Consider the following 21,156-nt stretch of genomic DNA (forward strand, 5'->3'; position numbering starts at 1 on the left):
CGGGCGGCGTCGCGGGCGCGCTGCGGGGGCGCCCGCACGCGTCGCGCCTTCCCGCAGCCGCAGCTTTCCGCGGCCTGCGAGCGGGGCTGCCGTAGTCGCAGGGCCGGCTCGGGATTCCGGGCGCGGTGACGGTCCGCTACGCGTGTCACGTGGCCTCGCCCACGGCCCGCGGAGCCCAGCGCGAGGCAAAGCGACTGCTCGAGAGCCCGCCGAGGTAAGAGGCGGAGCAGCCGAAGTCGGCGCCGCCCGTGAGCGCGCGGCTGGGAGGGGGCCCGGCCGGGCCCGGGGGGGCTTCGCGGGCTGCGCGCTGCGTTCGAGACGAGAGGGCGCAGGCTTCGTGCGGCTGTCCCGCTGAGGCCTCACACGTGCGAGGCTCAGCGTCTGGGGCGCCCGCCCTCCCGAGAGCCCAGTCGGCCCCGGCCCTCGCACGCCTCCTCTGGTTCGTGGCCGTCAGCCCTGGGTTCTGCCGGCCTCCAGTTCTGGTGCCCCCGCCTGTGCTGCTTCGGGGTATCTGGCCTCGGTTGCCGTGAACGCCCTTGCCTGCCTCGGTCACTGCCGGGCCCGAGTGACTGCACCTTGCTCTCTGCCGCGGGTCTCGGCGCTTCTGGTGGGGGTGCCGCGGGGTGGTGCCCCTGACGCGCATGGAAGCGTCGTGTGCCTCCGCGCGCACCTCGCCGGGCGCACCTCTCCCATCCGGCTGTTGCTGAGCCACATCCCGTCCTGGCGAGTATTTCTCTCGAGTTCTGCGAGCCGCTCTAGCACATTGATCCAGCCTGCGGACGGGGGTCCCCGGAACCTCTGACCTACCTGTAGGCACTCAGCCAGAAGCACAGGTGACAAGCTGGACACGCAGCTGGCCCCCGGAGTCAGGGAGGGGCGGCCTTGTGGGACTGAGCCTCCCCACCCCCGCTGCGGGGTCTGATGCTGCCTCCCAGCAGACAGTTGCGGTCACTGCTCAGCGGGTGTGAAACTGCACCTTATAAGCCCTTTGGGAAGTGTTGCTTTGGGGCATTAATCGTCTTTGATGCGGCAAGGAGCAACGCTGAGCCTCCCAGATGGAATCGATGTTACCAGGCTAAGAACCTAGAACACGGGGTTGGGGAACATAGTCCGAGGCCACATCGATCGAGCAGGTGCTGCCCTGTCCATTAGGAAGGGCTGCTCTTGATTCTCACAGCAGCCTTGGGGACAGGGACTCTGGTTATTCCCACTTTATGGATGAGGAAACTGAGACCAGAGTTGTCCAGTAGATACGGTGGAGCCAGGATTCAGACCCAAGGCTGACATCAGCATCCCTGCATGTAACTGGCCTACTGACTGATTCATATTGGTGAGCGTCAGGACCTGGCAGGGGTTGCTCTGCTGATCCCTGGGTAAGGCCACCTGGCTGTGGACAGATGGCTGAACTTGGGAGAACCAGGTTCCCTTCCTGGGAAGGTGTGAATACCCGCTCAGGTGTAGTGGGTTGACTCGTAGCTCCCCAAAAGACATGCCCACATCCTGACCCCAGATTCTGTGAATGTGGCCTTACAGAAGAAGGCTCCTTGCAGATGTAACTAAGCTAAGGACCTCAAAATGAGATCATCCTGGCTTATCCAAACGGTCCCTGAATCCGTGATAACTGTCCTTGTAAGAGACACACAAAGGAGAGACGCACGGGGAGGGTGAGGACGGAGGCAGAGACTTGAGGACGTGGCCACGCCCAGGGGGCGCCTGGAGCCCCCAGGAGCTGGAAGAGCCTAGGAAGGACCCTCCCCCGGATCCTTTGAAGGGAGTGTGGGGACCCTGATGGCACCTTGATCTCAGACTCTGGCCCCCAGAAGTGAGAGAGCGTACATTTCTGTTGTTTAAAGCCACCACCTCGTGATGTTCGGTAACAGCAGTCCAGGACATGAATATAGAGGAGATCCAGTAAGGCAGTTCTTGTACCTAGTTGTGTTGCTCTGGGCCAGATCTTGGTGTCCGAGGAAGAAGTTCAGTCTGCGTAGAGGGTCGCCAGCAAAACCTCCCGCACGGGATCCACAGCCTCCCTGAGCCCTGCCTGCCCAGACCTAGAAATAGCTCTGGCCGCGGCGCCCTTTTTTGGTTAATGGATTGGGCTCGCGGTGCCTGCCACTTTAGTAGCTTCACCAGCCGGGAGGCCGCGGGGAGCCTGGCTCCTTCCCTCCCTGCCCCTTCTTATCATGATGGATTGCCGCTCGGGAGTGAGATGGAAACTGAAAAATGCTTTGCCCTGCACAGCTCTGGGCTGCGCCCTGCTAGTTGTACTCACAAATCCAGGGTCGTAAACTTTTAAAAATAGGCACAGGGCTGCCAGTGTCGTTAAAGGAGAGTCTGATTTATTTGAGATGCACTGTCATTGTTGTAGATCGTTCTGGAACTTGCCGAAAGGACCCTACTGGTTGTGACAGTCATTCAGTTTTGCCCCCAGCTCTTTGTATTCCTCCCTGGCTGTTAGTTTTCTTCCCTGCAAGGAGATGGTGAGATTCCTGAGGACTTTCTGGGGACCCTCCATGGAAGGCAAACATCTGCGCTCTGTAAATGCTTCCCTGATGGTGCGAGCTGAAGGGGTAACAGCCTCTGTATTGAGGCGGCTTGCGGGGAGCCGGTCGGGCTGAGGACAGAGCAGCCGCCTCAAATGTGTTTGTACTGAGCGCGTCAGAACAAAAAGCCTCCGTAAAAGCAGATTTTCAAAAAACCCGAAACGAGCAAAAGGGAGGTGAGGCATGTGCCACCCTAAGAATGCTGCTCTTAAAAGTATATTTAGCCAATACTATTCAGATAATAGTGGAAAATAAAATTTGCCAAGGACTCAGCTGACCCTTTTACAGCTGAAATCAGATCCGCTGAGCAAAGTGGAGATGCAGAGGGGTTTCTTTACCGTCCTTGTTTCTTCTTTTATTGAGGCAAGAAAATGTGGAGACAAACATTAAAAAGAAGGCATCACTCATTGTCCCACCGCTCTGGGAGAGTACCTGCTACACTTGGGAGGCAGCTGTCTTCCAGGCCCTTGGTCGTCGTGTCTCGCGTCCACCCAAAGTCTGGTCCACGTTCTGTGTGGCTGTTTGTAGGCCTGCCCCCACTCCGTGTCTCGTGAACCTTTTGGGATGCATTACGTATTTGCTGGCATCATTTTAAATGAACAGGGTTCTGTTATATGGCTGTCATAATTCACCCAACCAGCCCCCTGTGGGTACATGTGTGACATAATAATCTGATTAAGGGCTAGTTTTGTTGAGGGTTTGAGCAAGAGGCAGATTCTTTTTCCTTTACCCCAGTACACAGGCCACACTTGCCACCAGTGTTTGTCCTCCTGCTGGGATGAGATGTGGTTGGCAGGGAATGTGGTTAAGTTCAGGCTGTCATTTCAGACCTTCCCAGGCAGGGTTCGGAGCATGCTGATGACAGAGAGGGACGTGGAGCCAATCCAACATCTCATGGGCCTCTAGGAAACTGGGACATTCTTTATCTGACTCGAGGAGGAACAGCATTTCCAAAAGGATGTTCCTGAGGGTGCAGCAAAAGCCTGGAACAGTCTGTCCTAGAGCCTTGGCCGCCAGCCTCACCCCCCATGGAGTGTATCATGCAGGACTTGCACTTGGAAGCTGCTGACAGAAACCCCCCTGTAGTGGCTTCGGCACGCTCGGTATCTTCTTCCTCTCGAGTGTTGAGAAGTCCCAGGGTGGCAGCAGCTGGTCCAGCACAAGGCTGTCAGACGGAGATCTTCCTGATTTTCTCTGACTTTGTTTTATCGGTGTCTCATGGCATTGGGATGGCTGCCCCTTCTTCACCATTGCATCTGTGGTCCAGGCGGAACAAAGGGAGAAAATGAAGGACAAGGAGAGAGATTCTGTCCTATTCCACTGAGACTCTGCTTGCAACTCATTGGCCCAAATTGTGTCACCCAGTCACACCCATCTGCGGAGGAAGGATTTCCCTTTCTTTCTTTTTCTTTCTTTCTTCCTTTCTTTCAAAGATTTATTTATTTACTTTTAGAGACAGAAAGTGAGCACCTGTGCAGGGTGAGAGAGAGAGAAAGAGAATCTCAAGCTGATTCCCCGCTAAGCATGGAGCCCGCCACCAGGCTCAATCCCAGGACACTGAGATCATGACCTGAGCCAAAACCAAGAGTCGGGTGCTTAACCGACTGAGCCATCCACATGCCCCTGGAGTAAGGATTTCTAAACTCGTATCTTCGGGAAGCCCCCGAGTGTCCCCGCTGCATGCTATGACATCTTTTCCTGTGGCTGGAAAATAAACGGTATCTAAAAAAAAAAGCTAAACCAAAACAACAAGAGTAGCTTTTTCCAGAGCTTTCCCTCCATGGTGACAGGGACCCCCTGATTTCAGTGAGGGGTCGTCTGAAGGGCAGGGCTGTTGTCAGGGGCGCAGGTGGGCAGCGAGGGGCAGGGGGTGTACTCATGAAGAAAATGTCCAGCCCAGGGCTCCTTCCACCTCGGTGGTGCCTCCCCAGCTGCACGGACGGTCATGATTCTGGTTCGTGGGTATCCCTACTATTAGATTTGTTTAAGTCCCTTTGACTTTTACTGAAATGTAGGAATCAGCAGGTATTGGGTGCTGGAGACCTGTCAGCACCCACCCAAGGCTTTCCCCAGTCAGAGGGAGGGAGAAGACAAGGAGAGGGCACTTTGTGAGCCAACATGAGAGATACCCCATTGCCTGGGGGCCGTGGCATCCCCACCCAGACACCCTGTGTCCCTGGGGCCGCCCCTCTGGAGATTCACTGCAGGAAAACTGTCTTTCCTTGAGCAAACTGTTTCTCTAAACAATTGCACTTTCTTATACTCTGGACTTTTCTCTCTTGGCTCTGCAGTCATCCCTTGGCCCAGTACATCTGACCTGAGACCGTGTTCTAGATAACAGAAGTCTTCGAAAACATCGTACAAGCCCACTTACACACAACTGTTCTCATTACCCCCACTCCCGATCAAACTCATATTCCTGCAAGACAAACTACTCTGGCTCAGTTAAGTTGCTGGCCCGGCCCCTGTAGAGATTTGGGTTCAAGACCCCTGGTCTACAGAACAGACAGTCTTTGAAAAACACCCCTCATGTGCACATGTACATACTGACCCCCATTATTGCCTCTGAGCCCACAGTCGCTTCTCTACTGGAACCCCTGTCTCCCTCCCACTCACTGACCCCCACATCTTGGCCTGTCTTGTTTTCCACCCATTGTCCTCAGCCACCTCGTCTGGTCCCCACTCGAGAGCCAAGGCCAATGGCTGTCCACAAAGGGAGTGGCGGGAGGGGCAGCACGGAGGGCCCCGTGCTGGTTGTGCTAACTGCCTTAACGAGAGACCACAGACTGGGGGTCCAGCAGCAGACCTTAACTCTCCCATGGTCTGGAGGCCGGAAGTCTGAGATCGGGGGGCCGGCATGACTGGCACCTTGTGAGGCCATGAGGGAGACTCTGCCAGGCCTCTGCCTGGCTCCTGTTGGCTAGCTGGCAATCCTTGGTGTCTATCGGCTTGTAGAAGGATCACCCTGGTGTCTGACTTCATCTCCATGTGGTGATCTCCCCATGTGCATGTCTGTGTCCATATTTCTCCCCTTTGGAGAAAGTTGCTCTAGTATGACCTCATCTTAACCTAACTAATTACATGTATGCAACAATCTTTAAATCTTTAAGCTTGCAACTTCAATTTATGAATTTTGGGGGGACATAATCCAACCCATACCAGCACTCTTGCCAGATTGGAGAGTCATGGAAGGCAACATTCAACCTGTGAAGTGGGCAGGAGTTGGCTTAGCTAAAGAAGAGGTGAAGAATGGGGCACCTAGGTGGCTCAGCTGGTTGAGCACCTGACTTTTGATTTTGGCTTAGGTCATGATCTCAGGGTTGTGGGATGGAGCCCCGCGTCGGGCTCTACCCTGGGCGTGGAGCCTGCTTGAGATTCTCTATCTCCCTCTCCTGCTTCTCCCATTCCCACTCTCCTTCTAAAATAAATACATAAATCTTTAAAAAAAAGGGGGTGGTGGTGCAGAGAGGTGAAGAGTATCTGCCAGGCAGAAGGGACAGCACAGTCAAAGGTCCTGAGGATGCAGAGAAGACAAGCCATGCCTTTTGGAATGAGCAGGATCAGAAATGCTTGGGTCAGGGGTGGGGGTGCTGAGTCCTGAGAGGTAACCAGTATGCATAAGTTGTGCATGCAGTGTGGTCTTGTCTGTAAATTCATAGACATGTTTGTGTATACCCAGGGCAGAAGGAAAGATGTCAGAATGTTCCCAGGGCCATCCCTGGGTGGTGCTGGGCCAGCACTGAGGGCTCAGGGGTTGCTGGGAAGCTAGGTCTGGTTCTCTAGACCACGTCGCTCCCATGAGGATGCATTTCCCAGTGCGGAACGGTCTGGGCTGAGCAATTACGAAAACTTTTAAAGGCTTATGCGGCAACCCTTCCAGAATGTCTCACTGCAGCCCTCCTCGTAAACAGATTGTAAAGACGCAATCAGCCCAGAGCCACTCTGCTGTGATAATCTGATGTAAGCCAGGCACTGATTTATATGCGCTAGTCCAAACAAACATACCTGTAGACCATCAAACTGGAATTTCTTCCATACTTGCCTCTTATGCATTAAGGAACTGCTTTTATTTCTCTTTTGCCGGAGGGAAGTGATATATTTACTCTGCGGAAGAAGAAAAGCTGTGTGCAGGATGCTAGGTAAAGAGCCGTGAGGAGAGCTGTAGGCTGGCTGGGGGTTACCATGCCTCTGCGGACGGGGCCAACTCAGAATGGAGGAGCCAGGCAGTTCATTTCATGGTTAGGCTCAAAACTACCTACATGGCCAGGCGCTGCTCTGAGACCTCCAGAAGCATTCGTCGGGGGACCCTCGCATCCCTGCTCAGAGACGAGTACATTGAGGCCGGGGAGGAGCATCCATTTCCCCCAGTAGACAGCTGGATTTGGGTTTGCTCTCTGTCTCCCCCTCCTACCACTCTTGAGCTCTTAAGGTTTGGGTCTGGATTCGCCTTCTTCGTCTTGGCTGGGGAGAGCATCTGAATTAACACATTGCCTCTCCCTTGGACCAGCTTCTCCTTCCCCTCATCTGCCTCATGCTCTTCCTCCTTGTTCTGCTCCTCCTCCTCCACCCCACCCCTCCTTCTGCTCCTCCCCTGCTCCCTCCCCTTCAGGTAACCCTCCTGCAGTGATCCTGGGTAGCACACCATTGACTCCAGTGCCCCGTCACTCCCGTGTCCACGGTCTTTGTCATGTGACATTACAGTTCCCCCGCACCAAAGGGACAGGATGTATTTACCCTCCTCTTAACTTTGAGTTCATCCCACGTGTTGTGATTTGGACATGGAATGAGGTAGAAGGGACCACGTGCCACTTCTGAGCCCAGGCCTTGCTGTTCTCCCGCTCCTCTGCCGTGGCCGTGAGCGCCCACACCCAGACTGGGCCACTCGTCCCAGAAGGAGGATGAGGGCCACGTGGAGCAGAGCCACGCCAGCCGACACCCGCCTGGTCAACCAGCTCTCACCCAGCCCTGAACTTGGGAGCTAAACAGATGCCTGTTGTGGCAGGCTGCTAAGAATTGGTAGTTTGTTACACGGTATTTGTGAGCCACAGGTCACTCCCACAAGCAAGGTTCCTGTAAAAATTTGACAGATACAGAGAAGTGTAAATGAGACAAAGTCATCTGCAGTTTTGCCACCCAGAGAGAGTCTCTGTGAACATTTAGAGATCTTTTCTTCTGCTGTTTTGCCCTGGGTATACACAAACGTGTCCACGAGTTTACCAATGAGACCACACTGCACGCACGTCTTATGGACACCCGTTACCGCTTAAGACTCCACAGCGGCCCCCCAAACTTTTTTGTCCCTGCTCATTCCAGAAGGCACGTCTTGTCTTCTGTGCATCCTCAGGACTTGGCACATGCTGTCCCTTCTTCCTGGAACACTCCTCCCCTCTTCTTTGGCCGAGCCAACTCCTGCCCATCTCTCAGGTCTTACCCTGCCTGAAGATCGCCTTCCTGACCCCCGAGCCAGGGTCATGTGTACCCACAGCTCCCTATCCTCATACTTCATTTGTTACCTGCCTGGTGTGTGGCTGGGTGCACATCTGGCCCCTCACCCAGACCAGGAGCTCTTTGAGGGCAGGACTATGTCTGTCTCGTCTGGCGTCTCCAGGGCAGCACCTGGCACACAATTAATATTTGTGAAATGGAGTCGTAACATGAGACTATAACCTGATGCTGATGTAGCATGAGGCTGTGGGCAGTGCCCCCGTCATTAAAGGCCAGCTTGCTTTTCATTGGAAAGTTGACTAAGCTTTAAGAGATGCTTGGCATTTTACGTGCCTAGAAGAAGATATTTCTGCAGGCTTTCTGGAGCTAGAGCTTGAGGAGTGTTCTTCCCCAGATAAACAGCTCTGTGTCTGTGCTCTGTCCTCTCCCACTCCCAGCCATCCTGGTTGCCAACTCTTGCAACCTAGAGCACTTTTCCTCATAGCACTTCTCCTGTTCAATAACCTCCCGTGGCTCCCCAGTTCCCTGGCAGAGTGTGTAGCCAGGCTGATCATGTGGACAGAAGGTACTAAGGGCGTCCTGGTCGAGGTAGGGACCGCAAGGAGAAGAGATGAGGAGGGCTCTCCTTGGCTCCCTTTGGTCACTGGCCCCTGGTCTGGTGTGACCCTGAGCTCCTTGAGAACAGGGACGAGGCCTTTCTTTCTGCCTCACCAGGGCTGAGAGCTCTCTGCAAAGACTTGGTGACTATGTAAATGACTTGCTGCCTCTTAAAGGCTCCTGACCTCTGCAGCTGCCTCTGTGCCAGTGGTCCTACTGTGTGCCCAGGGTCCTGACCACCATGCAGCTGGAGCCCCGGCCTGTGCTTCTCCAGGCCCCCCTGTATCCCGCATTGGTTTGGAGGAGGAATGGACCTCACTTGCTTTGGTCTGACTCCTCTTTGCTCTTTTTTTTTTTTTTTTAAGATTATTTTTTATTAGAGAGCGAGCGAGAGAGAAACAGCATGAGAGAGGAGAGGGTCAGAGGGAGAAGCAGGCTCCCCGCTGAGCTGGGAGCCCGATGTGGGACTCAATCCCAGGACCCTGGGATCATGACCTGAGCCGAAGGCGGTCGCTTAACCAACTGAGCCACCCAGGCGCCCCTCTTCGCTCTTTAACTGGCAACCCTTAAATCACGGAGTTTGCCTTCCTGGAGGGCGGGTACCATTCTGACTCTGTCCTGTTGGGAGCCCTTTCCAACCCCTGTGTCTCTAGTGTGGCAGATGTTGGAGGCCCCGTCCTCACCCCTCAGCCTTTGTAGCGTGCCCCAACTGTCACTTGCATGCCTACCGCCCCAGAGAGCTTATTAAAAAGCACATTCCAGTTCTGGGGCGGGGCCTATGCTCTGCATTTCTATCAGGAGGCTGATGCTTCTGCTCCCCAGGTATCTGTTGAGTCCCAGGCTCTGGGCAACTCCCAGCCCCCACTGTCTGTGTATCTATGCTGGGGGGCTTTCCCCCAGACCACACAAGGCTGCTGGGTGCAGCAGGCCAGCTGTGCCGGGGAATGGACAGCCCAAGGAGTGGCCCTCAACGTGGGACTCTGGGAGTTGGCATAAATACCCAGCTCCCCTGCTCTTGAGTTGGTGCTTCTCCCCACAGGAGGGAGTTCTGGTCACCAGTGGGGCAGCTGGTTTGAGAACACCCATTAGGGCCTGTCTCACTGAAATCAACTCCTCAGACTTGGATTCTTGCCAGCTTCTGGAAGCACTCAGTTGAAGATACTGTTATGGGTCGAATTGTGTCCCCTAAAAGGACATGTTGAAGTCTCAACCCAAAGTTCCTGTGAGTGTAACCTTGTTTGGAAATAGGGTCTTTGCAGATGTGACCAAGTTAAATGAGGTCGTGCTGGAGTAGGGGGCCCTAAATCCGATGCCTCGTGTCCTCCTGAGAAGGGGAGGGACAGACATACAGGGAGAGCTCCACGTGACAACAGAGGCAGAGACTGGAGCGATGTGTCCATAAGCCAAGGAGTACCAAGGATCAGCAGCAACACCAGAAGCCAAGAAGAGATGAGCGCGTGCTATTTTCCAGAGCCTTCAGAGGGAGCGCAGCCTGGCCAACAGCTTGGTGTCAGACTTGTGGCATCCAAATCTGTGAGGCAATAAGTTTCTGCTGTTCTAATCCATCTGGTTCATGGTTATTTGTTACAGCAGCCCCAAGAGACTAACATGGGCACCAAGCTGTGTGTCCTTGGGCAAGTTACTTAAGCACTCTGCGTTGACTTTCTCATCTGTTACTGCGTTCAGTGCTGACCTCATAGGATTGGGGTGAGGCTCAGAGCTGAGGGAGGTAAAGGACCAAACGGTTTTCCTGTTTCACAGGAGCTGTCAGAAAATCCTGTCCTCCTTATCGTCATGGCTTCTGTGTGGTCTGAAGCGTCTGTGGGCTTGGTTTGATCTCTCAAATGACCTGGCCCTTGGAAATGAGGGATTTCTGACCCTCGAATGGGCATTTTCAAACCCTGCTGGTGCAAGGGTCACATGGTGGAAATATGATTATAAGGATCAGACACCTAAAAATATAGCTAGCGCTTGTTCCAGTCTTCATATCTGAGGCATTTGTGCAGAGATGAAAATAACATGTGTGTGCAGACATTTCACCTGGGGCACTGAGCGTGTCCGGGTTTGTGCAGCCTCAAATGAAACAGACAGTTCACAACAACAGAACAGAACTTTTAACTTGGGCAAGAAAGGCCTAAAACAGAGGAGTGGTTAAATATGGGGTTGGCTTATTGTTTAGACCAGAGGCTGGGAAACGTTTTTTGTAAAGGATGAAATAGTAAATACTTTAGTCTTTTCGGGCCATACAATTTCCATTGCAACTATTCTACTCCATGGTTGTTGTGCAAAACCAGCCATAGGCCATATGTAAACAAACAGGTGCATGCCAGTAAAACTTTATTTACAAAAAACAGGTGATGGGCCACATTTGTCCCACAGGCAATAGCATGCTGGCTCCAGTTATCAACAGGCTATTAGCAAACCACCAAAAGTAATGGAGTAAGAGCAACCTACTGTCCCCTGGCAGGGGGGTGGTCACCCAGTCCAAGTTTTGGGGCTGTCTGGGCTTAGGTTCCCCCAGAAGTACACCTTGCTGTACAGATTTGAGTACGGGGAGTATATTTGGGAGGTGACCACAAGGAGCAGAAATGGGAGCTGGGGCAGTGGGACAGGGAAGGGAGTGGTGAGTAAAAGGAACATTATCAAGAATGTCACCACTGTGACTCCTGGGGCTCAGTGCACCTGGGACCCTGGGGGGCAGTGTTGGCCCCGCTCCAGAGCTCTGCCACCAGCTCACGCATGAGACCCCTCTCCCTTGCCATGGAGGGCTGCTTGGGGGAGGGGAGGGGTCACTGCAGTACTTGTGTTTGCCCTGTTTGTAGACAAGCTTGTCCCTAGAAAGGCAACCTTGGGTGTGGGGCGTGGTGGGTCCTGGTTGGAGGATTTACAGGGGCAGACAGGAAAGACGTCCGTGCCGGATTCAGCAAGAGAAAAAGGAAGCTCTGGGGGAAACATGCCCGTATGATGCTGCTTCTGTCCAAATAAGTAATATGCAGTATGTTTCTACCTGAACAGAAAAAGTACGTGGGGCGCTTGCACACACGCTGCTGAGCAAGCAGCATGTGGGTGTGGGGGCAGGGGGCACAGAGAGGCGTTCGCTTCGATGTTGCTCACGTTGACATCCTTTGTGTTGTTACAGACAGCACATGTTGCCCTGGGAAGGTGCGAGTCAGTACAAACACACAAAGGATGCCATAGGGAGAAGCAGGGGTTCACAGTGCCAGGTTAGCGTTAAGTAAATAAAGTTAGTGAGGTCGGTTACAAAACATACTCTATGGAGTATGATTACGTTTTTATATCATTTTGTATGTGTATGAATTATGCGATGTGTGTATATGTATATATGTGCCTGCCTGTCTGTCCGTCTGTCAGTCTGTCCATCCGTCTGTATCATCTGTCAATCTCTCAGTATCTATCACTCAATATCTATCTGTCTATATAGACAGATAGAGGGTTTGTTCCCATTATGTACTCAGGCTCAGGATCCATCGATCAAAAAGTATGTTTCTTGTGTTCCCTCCTGCCCACCGGAGGTAGTTGAAGGTGGAGAGGAACAGGGTCTTCCATCCAGCAGGATGTGTGAGATGAGAAGCAGGTGGAGGGTTGAGGGCCAGGAGCCTGCCACAGCACAGTGGCGAGGGAGTCGGGGAGGAGGGGCCAGAGCACTGAGAGGGCTGGACAAGGGCTGGACAAGGGCTGGAAGGACAGGGGCAGCCTGCTGTAGCCACGCCACTGGACACTGTCACGTGCTTCCTTCACTCAGTGCTCATCCAGTTGAGGGTCCTTTCCGTGCCTTCAACACCTCTAAGGTCCACATATCTCAGGGCCTTTGCACATGCTGGGCCCTCTTACGGGCTGCTCTCTCTCAGCTCATCACTTGGCTGGTTCCTCCTCACCCTTTGGTCTGAGCTCAGTTGCCTGCCCTGGCTGCCCCATCCCCTCCCACGGCCCTGCCCCCAACAGTTACTCTCCCTGTCACACATCCTGTTCGTTTTCCTTATAGCTCTAATCACTGGAACGCTCGGTCTCTAGGTTGTTTTATTATCTGTGTTATCTGTGTTCTCTGTCCACCAGTGAGGGCAGTAGCCTGGCCTGTCTAGTTCACAGCTGCACCCCCAGTGCTGGGATGCAGTAGATGCTCAGTAAAGCCTGGTTTCCAGCAGAGGTCTCTGCCCCCCAGGGATAACAGGGCCCCGGGGGTGGGGGGTGTGGTGGGGGTGTTGGGGTCTGAACCATGCAAAGGAAAAGAGCTTGAAAGCGGGTGAGCTGGCCGCATGTTGCTCTTCCTGCTCCAGTTCAAAGTCGGCCCTGCCCCTGGAACTGCCATTACGAGTTTAGATTGTTCCAGAATCCCGCTGCTGACTGTTCAAAAGGCTCCCAGCTGCTATCAGGAAATAGCTCAGGAAGGTCTCCGTTAAACACCAAGAAACTGAGATGCAATCAGCCGGGCTGGAATTCAGGAAAGTGCTGGCTCTGGAGTTTAAGAAAGAGAGAACATGTTTCAGAGCAAAAGGAGGCAAATCTGCCAGCCCAACCCCATGCTCCTTCCACCTGTCAGGCGAGGGCAGATCCGCTTCCCTGGTCCCACCATTAGTGGCAGGAAGCAGCGGCCTCCAGCCTAGGGTGCAGCGCGTCCTCACGGCAGAGCCTGGGATCCCGCTGCATGTGGACAGGAATGTTCTGTGATTGCTACTTCTTCCTGCTCGTTGGCATCAGCCAGTAATTTCTCAGTTGTGGTCTCGAAGGCCAAACATGAACCAGGATTTTCCATTATGGTTGCAATTTTGGCTTGTAATTTTATCACTCGAACTAAATCCACTTCAGAAATGCCATAAACTAATTGTCACTGAATAAACTGAAACTTTTGAGGAGTTTATAAAAGTGATTTAATGAAAAAAAAAAGAAAATAAAAAACAAATGTTGCCTACAGAACTGTTGGCAAAAAGGTAAAAACTCGCTGTTTCTTTGGAAAGTGTGCCCCCCGGCCCAGCACAAGCCCTGTCGGCCACGGCCCCAGAGCCCAGCCGAGGGGGGCGCTGCTGGTGCAGGAGCCGGGGAGGAGGGTCGGGGCGTCGGGAGCAAGGGCGTGAGCTGGGTCAGCCGAAAATCAGTGGGCATGGATCAGATCAAACCCTCCTCCAGCAGAATGAGTCTTGTTTCCTTGATTAAAAATACCAATAATAGCAGAGCGAATGTCGGGGTTAAGTAAATGTGAGTTAATTACTAGGCTGTGACCATTTTCACAGTTCCTGAAGCTAAACATTCCAACACCAGCTGTCAGTTTACATTAGGCAATCATTTGCGCGACTACCGGTTCGCTGTCTCACCTCCCTCATATTAAGAAACAATATACAAAGGGTATAAAGTGATCAGCTCTGTTTATGCTGAGGAGGAGGGTTGTAATGTCAGCACACAGGAGCGGGGGCCGAGGGAGAAATTGTTCCTGGCTTTTGATGGGCTTCTGCTGATTGTTTATGAATGAAAATCTTTGGAGAAACTTCTGAACGCCAACAATCTGGGAATGGTCAAGCGGAGCAAAGCCCATCAAAGCGGTCCCAGCACGGAACAGGGAGAGAAGAGGGTTTCCTCGGGGGTGTGGCCCGTTGACAAGACAGGGTCTGCAGGACAGACAGGTTCTTCTTGGGTCGAGAGGATCAGGATTTGGGGTCTGTTGAACTCCTGCAAGGAGAATCCAGCTGGGACCCACGAGGGCTGATTCCAGCATTTTCCATGACTGCTTGGGTGGGCTGGGGTGGGGGCAGTTGTGCACTTCTCAGCTTCCTGTTGGCTAAAGAGAGTGGGGTCAGGACACGGGGGTCTACCTCCCACCGTGGCCCCAGAAAAAAAACAAGAACCTCTTGCCTTGAACCCCAGAGATGGCAGGTCTTCTGTTCAAGTGAGACGCAGAGGTGTTAGAAGTCAGCCTGGATTCCAAGAACGGTGGGCTCTCGTGGAGAACAGCGTGACAGCAAAAACCATGGAGAAATGTTTTCTTTAGTTAAGCCTCACAGAATGGGAAGTAAAGGGAAGCAACCGAACTGTCCAGCAACAGATGGACAAACAGAATGTGGCATAGACAGACAATGGAATATTACTCAGCCTTAAACAGGAAGGACATTCTGACACCTGCCACAGCTCGGACAGACCTTGAGGACACTCTGCAGAGTGAGGTAAGCCCATCACAACAGGACCAACGCTGTGTTTCCACTCACACGAGGCCCCCGGAGGAGTCAGATCCACAGAGACGGGAAGTGGATTGGTGGCGGGGAGGTGCTGGGGGAGGGGGTGGGGAGCTGGTGTTTCATGGAGATGGAGCTCCAGTTAGGGGAGATGAGAAAGTTCTGGAAGTGGATGGTGGTGAGGGTTGAATGTACTTCATGTTGCTGAACTGACACTTAAAAATGGCTAAAATGGCAAATTTTAGATTATGTATGCTTTACGACAATAAAAGAAAAATAGTACAAAATAGGTGTGAAGGTGAGATGAAGCGGTGCATTCAGACAATGCAGGTTTGGTTGGCAAATAGCAAGCACTCGTGTATTTAAATATTCATTATTGTTGTTATTACCAGCACCCCGTAAATTCTTGTGGGTTGCTTTGTGGCGGGGGAGGGGGAGTGCTTACCTTCTGTTACTGATCGAGAGCAGGATGTGTCCAGAGTGGGTCTGAGTAAAAAGGTGGCTCCTGTAATCGCCTTTACAGTGTAAGACTGCAGAACCAGGCCTCTCACAAGCTCAGTATTTGTGGGTACGTTCTCTGCAGCCCCCAGGTTGTGGCCCACGGGACCATGTGTTGCCTATTAAAGCCTCCCCACGTGTCACCTCTTACGTTTCCAGTGAGCTAGACCGTCTTCCAAACACTGTGGAAGTTCTACCCTCCCCACGACGCCTCGAGGGACAAGACAGGAACCATTTATGGATGAGAGGCAGAGGCTCGCCGGGGCCGTCCCCATCTGGAACACCCTGGTCCCAAAGTAGAAAGCACCTACCATCGGGGTTTCTATCCCGCTGTGGGGCACAGCCTCTTAATGGCCAGGTGTTTTTAATACAGGGCCACCGATTCTGGCCGTATTGCGCAAACACAGGGGAGGTGAGAGAGAATGACTCTGCTCTTTAGATGTCCGTCCCCTGAACAGTGCTGATGTCATGGTTTCTGCAAGCAGCTGCTGTAGGCACCTTCTGTCGGGACTCACTGCCCCCGGGACTAGACGCGGAACTAGAGCTGTTGCTCACACCGTCTCCTTCTCCCTCTCCCTCCCTTTCCCTGTGCCTGGAAGACTGTTTTGGGTGGCTGCCAGGAGAGAGACCCAAGGCTGGGCACCACGTCCAGCTTGTGGTGTGGGAGAGCGAGCATGGGTTTCTTCTTTCATCAGAATGCACCCACTTTACCTAACGCCCCCAAGAGCGTGCAAAGGCCAGCTTCTCCAAATTCTAAGGAGGCTCCTGAGGTGCAGGACCTGGGGTGCTAAAACCCGGGCAGTCCCAGGCCCACGGGCATGAGCTGGTCACCCAAGCCCCCAGGCTGGGCTTCAGGCGTCTCGAGCTTTCCTCTGGCTCGAAAACAAATCCCTGTGGCCGGCCGCGTCTGGACTGTGATGGGAGCCCCGTCTGCGTAAACATCTAATTGGATATCTGGCAGTTCACGAGGGCATCTGATCTTATCATCTTCTCTGGCAAGCCTGGCTCCACCAAACTAACTCGTATCTGGAAATAAAATAATACAGTTGATGTCCTGACCGTCCACTGCCATCTTGGGCGACCTCCACTCTAATGACTTAATAGGTGTCCTTTGTTAATTACAGGGAGTATTTATGGAGCCAAAGGCATTCTGCTCAAACACAAAGGCACGGATGTATAGCAATCCTGCGCGATGAAGTGAGTTCACAGGCACCGGGCTTTTTTCGTTTCTCTTTCTCTATTTGGCTCTAAGATGGCTCCATTCCCCGCACCCCACCCCTTCCCGGGGCAGGAAAAGTGCATGCCGCTCGCTCGCAAGTGTCTTGACTGCATTTACGTCACCTAAGAATTTTCTTTTTCTGGCTCATTCTCTGGCATCGCCCGGCCGAGAGGCTCCAGGAAAATCGTAAACCCCGATGAATGGCACCGCGGTAACAGCCTGTCCCATTGGAACACGTTTGTGCTTTTTGTCTTGTAATGTCAAAACGAACTTGGCCGGGAAGGGCAGCCACCAGCTGTGTGCGGGTTTGGCTTTCTGAGATTCTGAGAGGGGGAGGGCTGAGTGGGGCCCCCCAAGATCCCTCCATGTCCTCGGGAGAGGCACCTCACCTACCTCTTCATCTGTCACGTCGGGCAGACCCTCATGGAATTGCCCGACATGACAGTGGCTCTGTGAATGCTTCCAGCACTCTCTTTTCCACGCTTGGGGCTGAGTGTGTCACACAGGAAGTCCTGGATAAAGAGGAACCAAGCCCGGCTCTGCCACTGTGTCACTGTGTGACTTTAGGGGAGGCACTCCACCTCTCTGAGCTTCCACATCTGTGAAATGAGGGAAGACTGGACTAGCCAGCAGTTTCTGGGTTTGTCTCATCCCAGGGTCTTATTTTCTATGGAGACCTTCCCAAGATGTGACATGTGTAAAATGGCTAAAGCTGGGCTCTGTTTGGGGCAGACATGCAGTAGCTCTGCCCCGTCTGCTCAGTGCCCCCCGCCCCCTCCTCCCAGGGCTCTGGGGTCTTCTCACCAGTTAATAAACACACCATGAAATGCTCTCTGCAGGGAGTTTCACACTGGTGATTCTGTGTTCTGACTCTCCAAAGCCAGTTCAGCCCGTCTATCTGCCTGTCTGTCTGACTGTCCCCTTTCTCTGTCTCTCTCTCTCTCATCCACACATCTATCCCTGCTTTTTCTTTGGCTTGCTCGAGTTCTCTCAGATTTATCTTTATTTGTTCCTGAACCTGAACCTGCCTGAAAAAATCCCCTGGGGACATCGCTCAAACACAGATTTCCAGCCTCAGAGTGTCTGATTCTGGGTCTGGGTGGGGTTTGAGTCCTGCCTCTCTAATGAGCTCTGGGTCATGTTCCTGCACTGCACTCTGGGAATTCCTGACTCTTCTCTTGCATTTGCTGACACAGAGGGTGTCTTCATGTTTGGTTTTAGAAGCTTTTAAAGAAAGCCATGGTGTACAGAACAGAAGTGGTACCATGGATTTCCTAGATGCACTCAGTATAACGATCAACAATGTGCAGTGTCCAACCTTGAAGTTACTTTCCCACAGGCTGGGACCTAACAGCATGTGCATCATAGAGTACTCGCATTTATTATTTCTCCCCTTACAGTCGAGGGGGAAGTAAAGCCCTGACTAGTTAGTAGACAAACTAAGTGTTCATGAGCACCAGGAGCCAGCCAGACCCCAGCCTGCGTACGTATGCCGCAGGATCCCCACACAGGTCCACGCGGGACGAGGACAGAGATGCCCACCCAAGTGTCGTTGATGGTGGTGAGAAGCAGCAGTCCGTCCCTGGAACAGTGGACAGTACAGTGGGGGTGCCCACCGCATGGGCAGTGGTTTGGGACAATGGATTGGGTCCACCCAACACCACAGATAGATCTTAATCCTGTGCTCAGGGGGTAGGGTAAAGGAGAATGACAGAGTTAACACAAGATCGCTGATGCCGACTGTTTGCACACATAGCCTTGTGCAAGGACACACAGACACAAGGAACAGTTGCCGATGTGGCAGGAGGGGATTGGAGAAAAAAAGCAAGGGCTGGGGGTGGGGTCACTGGGACCAGGGAGGAAAACGGCACCCCAGGAACTGATGGCTGTGATGAACTCAGCTGTCGGCACCGGAGTCAAATTTAAAAAGCCTCAACTAAGAAATGCATAAAAAGGGGGGGAAAGTAAATATTTCTGTGTTGGCCGTGGGCATCCTTAGACCCAGCAGCCTCTGCCCCTCTCCAGCTCCCTCCTGCCTCTTCTCTTCCACTCCGGACCCCCGCCTGCCCCTCCTGGTACGTGCGGGGTCCAAAGATAGAAACGAAGCCACACATCGGGGTTTGTCCTGGTTGCCCTTGTCCCCTGGTGGTCCGCAGTGGGTGGGACTGTGTTTCTCCACGGAGTCTGTGGGCGAGCCCAGACCAATAGACCGCCGGTCCATGGACCCACTGCATCAGAATCAGCTAAGGCACTTGACAAAAAAACCCTAACTTCCCAGGGCCCGCTGCAAACCCAGCTTTCCGGGGCTGAGGTGAAGGAATCTGGGGTTTCTTTTCTGTTTGTTTAAGTTTTACCTAAGTTTTTGGGTGTTTGGGATGAAGCTCAAGTTATTTCAAGGAGTGTCGCCCCAACCTGGTCTCCAGGTGCCAGAGCGGGACTCCCGTGCGCCCCCTGGTGGCGAGGACAAAGTGCGCTCGGTGTGCCTGGGCAGGTGGCTGTCTGGTGGATGGAGGGGAAGCTGCCCGGCCCAGTGTATTGCAATGGGCGCTGCCTTGTCTGATCTTATTACCGTTTTCACACGTGCCTGTCCTGAGCGCAGAGGAGTGGCTTTTACGGTGGGCTTTTAGTCGCCGTGGCCAGACATCAGGGAGGTGGTTTGCTGGAGACCTTTTTCTTCCTATTACTCACATCTGCTCAAGTCTACACGCAGGTCAAGTTCCCTGACCCCTATCACTGCTCAGAGGCCCATGGAGAGGACATTGGTTTTACCTACAGTGTATGAAGTGGGAAGGGCACTGGCACTGTGTGAGAGAGAGAGAGACGGGTGAATTGCTACTACTTTGTTGTATCCAGCAAGTGCAGAGAACCAACACGAGGCAGAACTGTGCTGGGGGCTGGTGTACATCCGTGTATGAACACACGTGGTTCCTGTGGCCTGGGGAACTTGGAGTCAGTCAGGGGGAGAATGGAGTCAAAGAACCACACAAATATGTACTTAAATTTAGAAGGCCTGATGAAATTTAATCTGAGTCCACAGTGAAAGCCAGACTAAGCCCTCTAAAGGTGAGAACAGTGCGTGCTAAGGCCCTGTGGCAGGAAAGGACCTCTCGTGTTGAGTGTGGTTGGAGAGGGAGGCAGGGCCAGAGCTGCGTGGCTCAGAGTCCATGGGAAGGGCTGGGGTCAGGTTCTCTGAGTTTCTGTGTCATGGGAGGGGCTTCAGCAAGGAATTGACATAATTCCATTTATATTTCTGTTTTCCCTGATATAACAGATGCACATAATTAAGGAGGATCAAATGGTCCCAAAAACTTGTTCATGGAAAACCCTGGCATCCTGCTTTACTCCCAACTCATCCCCAGTTCCATTCCCCAGAAGAAGCATTTTGGACATTTTTGGTTTTGTTTGTCATAAGCTCAATGTTTTTATCCTCAAAACAGTGGAGAACATCAGCCATCACTGAATGAATGAGTGAATGAATGAATTCCCACCCCAAGTCCACCAGGCCGGACTCGGGAATGATGTCTTCAGGTTTGGAAGTGTTAGAACAGCCAGCCACTTCCATCCCGAGCAGATCCAAGCCTTGCCCGTGCGCCTGTTAGAAAGGGTTCCTGCTGTCTACGGAGGAGTGCTGCCTTCCCTTGGGGGCTGCATGCCAAGAGGGCCAGGGCACCTGGGGAGACAGCACAGTTTGAAGGACATTGTCAGCCAGGGGGCCCCTGCCAGGCGAGGTGGATGCAGGCTGGTGGGTGCACTGTCAGTGGGGAGGCAGGCTGCATGAGTGGCAAAGTGGCAAGAGGACATGACCCCAAAGGCCTGGCTGTAGGGGAGGCTCCAGAGGCGGGGGAGGAGGAATGGGAGAGCAAAAGCCAGGGCTTCATTTTCCAGGACAGCCGTCAGGAAAAGTGACACCGCAGCCATGTGCCCAGGACTTGTTAGTGTCTCTGTGCTTGCATGCAGCCGGGTGAGTGGCATTGTAGTGCATACTAGAGCAGCCCACAGTCCCTGAGCGACCCGGTGCCATACTGAGAGCCTGATGTCACTGCACTGGCTTCATCCCCCCCAGGAGCCTATGACTGGCATTGCTGTTATCCCTCACCCCTTGGAGGTGGGAAAACCCCAGGCACCCAGAGGAGAGAGCTTGTCCCAGCCTCACAGCCACATGGGCTCTGGGCCCAGCCTGCTAACCACTGGGGATGATGGAGCCTCGTCAGTGAGCAAAGGGACCCCCAAGCAAACATGGCTGGGGGTGGGGGCTTCATCCCTGCCTGTGACAGACAGACAAGGGGTCAGGGGGTGCTCCCATGCACTTATCACGTCAACCTGAGGGTGTGTGTGTTTGGGTGGGGTGTGTTCGGTGTTTATCATTTCTTCTCCCAACCCTGTCTTCCCATGGGCTCTCTCCCCTGCAATGTCAGGATGCTTCCAGAATTCCTAAAAGTTTGCAGAATTAGTGCAGGGCACAGAAGAAGAGGGGCTTCTTCAGACTGTCCAGAAAAGAGATTCAACGCTGTAGCCACTTGGAACCCCCAAGCATGGTGAAAGTGGGCACCTGGCAGAGCCTGGAAGGTTAGCAGGAGGAGCGAAGAGCAAAACTTTCCTCTGGGGGTAGTTCAGTCCAGTGGGCGGATGCTAAGTGGCTGGCCAGCATGCCCCCTGTCCTTGGCCTATATGACTC

At 53.3% G+C, this 21,156-nt stretch overlaps 1 long non-coding RNA gene across 1 annotated transcript in view; it reads left to right on the forward strand.

Moving 5' to 3' along the window:
- Nucleotides 1-21,156, forward strand: part of LOC135362825 (uncharacterized) — a 213,790-nt gene continuing 192,634 nt past the window's right edge. Inside the window, exon 1 of the long non-coding RNA XR_010408107.1 lies at nucleotides 1-214. This is a non-coding gene — a long non-coding RNA (uncharacterized LOC135362825). The remainder of the gene's footprint in view (nucleotides 215-21,156) is intronic.

The sequence above is a fragment of the Mirounga angustirostris genome, unplaced genomic scaffold (genome assembly GCF_029215605.1).
Source record: "Mirounga angustirostris isolate CCGP_5_RB_7025 unplaced genomic scaffold, mMirAng1.0.hap1 SCAF_16, whole genome shotgun sequence".
Classification (NCBI taxonomy): domain Eukaryota; kingdom Metazoa; phylum Chordata; class Mammalia; order Carnivora; family Phocidae; genus Mirounga; species Mirounga angustirostris.